General features: G+C 36.6%; 1 non-coding gene across 1 annotated transcript; it reads right to left on the reverse strand.

Annotated features, from left to right (window-relative positions):
• Positions 1-1,460: 1,460 nt before the first annotated feature.
• On the reverse strand, positions 1,461-1,534 carry TRNAS-GCU (transfer RNA serine (anticodon GCU)). The gene has a single exon. It is a non-coding gene; the product is annotated as a tRNA-Ser (tRNA).
• Positions 1,535-2,152: the final 618 nt, after the last annotated feature.

Here is a 2,152-nt window from a genome sequence, read left to right on the forward strand (position 1 = left end):
TGGACTTGGTCACTCTGGTTGTGAGCCCCTCATATGATTGTTTTCTTTCCTGATATTGTTGCAATTTTCCAATAAAATTGTGAAAATGAGGTACAAATAAACCTTAAATATACAGGAGTGAACAACAACCAAAAACGTATTTAAAAATAGGCTTAAGGCCTTTACTAATAGATGGTAATTATACACAGTATGTAAAGGATGTAAATGATATTTTGTTATTGAAGTGTTGTATCAGTGAAGAATTACGTTGTGTCAGTGAAGTGTGTTGTGTCAGTGAAGTGTGTTGTGTAAGTGAAACGTATTCCTGTCAGGGAAGCTTTATAGTTTATAGTGGCAGTGCAAAGTATTTGAACAGTGAAATGTTTTCGAAGTGTTAGTGAAATCAGGATAGAATCAGTTAAATGTGTCGTAGTTCCAGTGCAGTGAGTGAGTTGACAGCGAAATGAGTGTAATGTGGAAAGGTACTTGTGCAGATATGAACATATCATACTCGTGGGTTTTAGTTCGAACTTAGATTTAAGATACAAATTAGATTTATTTTAAATGTTATTTTAAGTGATCGTGCTTCATTTAATTTAGAATATTCCCTATTATTATTATTATTATTATTATTATTATTATTATTATTATTATTATTATTATTATTATTATTATTATTATTATTATTATTATTATTGTTGTTGTTGTTGTTAGTATTAATTATTGGTATTATTATTAACTGTACTTTTAATTAATAAGTTTATTATTGTCATTATTGAGTGTAATTAGTTACCACTGCCACCGGGTATATACCCATTGCAGTGTGAATAAATACATACATAAATAGAGTTATGCGGTCTAGAACTAAGCAATTCAACCTTGCAATATGTAACGAATGCCAGGCATAAATATCTGAAAATAACCGTTATGAACGCCTCCTCTCGTACGTAGGCTATATCCTAGTTTTGAAACCTCGATACACATTTCCGCGCTCATGCAGAGGCTTCTGTTATGCAACCCTCTTTGCTGCGCTGCATGAGAAGTCACCTATGCATCTTGGCGAATTCAAATGAAGTCATCTTGCTTGCAGAAATGACGTCAAGATTTCTCACACGTCTGAATTTCCATATCAATTAACTAAATTACAAGGCCCATTTTATTACACACCTTTTATTGGAGTCCCCACAAATAACCAATTAATCGTTCACAGAGACCGCTCATGTTCCTAGATTCTTTCATTGGTTTTATTACGATGGAAAGCCAAGTTTCCAGGCGAGTTTTGAAAGAAACGGGCCATGAACCCATTTCTACTCCACACAAAAGTTTCTTTAAATTCAAGTTTCACTCAAGCGTTCACTTCTTCTTATCTACAATGCCTTTACCTAAGCGCCTACAATGAAGATATTTAATCGGTTATGCAAATCTGACTTTCAGGTAGTAGCTCCATGTACACAGGTTTGAACAATTTCAAGGAAAAATTGTTCCGGGGCCGGGTATCGATCCCGGGACCCTTCGCTTAGCGCGCGAACGCTCTACCGACTGAGCTACCCCAGGAACTATACACGACACCGTCACAATTTTTCTTTTGTGTCCACAAAACTCAAATGAGCTGACAAGACGCCAGAACTCAACTATGAGTGCACACAGATAATGTGTGACTTTAAATTGTGTCTTTCTGTTAACGTACCTCCAGTAACGAATGTATTATGCAAATCTGGCTTTCAGGTACTGCGCTCAGAGGATGCCAGGTACCTAGAAAATTATTAAACTATAAATCAAAAGGAACCAGAAACATAGGAACATAATTTTGCCGATGGGCAGATCAATTTTTTAAATCGCGGAACGAGCTTTGATTATCCAGAACTGCAAAGAGAAGAAGAAGAAGAAGAAGAAGAAGAAGAAGAAGAAGAAGAAGGAGGAGGAGGAGAAGGAGAAGGAGAAGGAGGAGAAGACGAAGAAGAAGAAGAAGAAGAAGAAAAAGAAGAAGAAAGATTGAAACAGTGTGTTCACCAAGGGATTAGCTATCTCCCATTGACGAAAATCACATAAAAGTAGCGAAAACGACTGATCATACCAAGCGGGATTCGAACCCACTCCCGACAGCAGCCTTAGATCACAATTCAAGCTCGTTACTCCTGAACTACACCGGTGGCCAAGAGTTTATGTTACTCGA

The sequence above is a fragment of the Periplaneta americana genome, chromosome 10 (genome assembly GCF_040183065.1).
Source record: "Periplaneta americana isolate PAMFEO1 chromosome 10, P.americana_PAMFEO1_priV1, whole genome shotgun sequence".
Classification (NCBI taxonomy): domain Eukaryota; kingdom Metazoa; phylum Arthropoda; class Insecta; order Blattodea; family Blattidae; genus Periplaneta; species Periplaneta americana.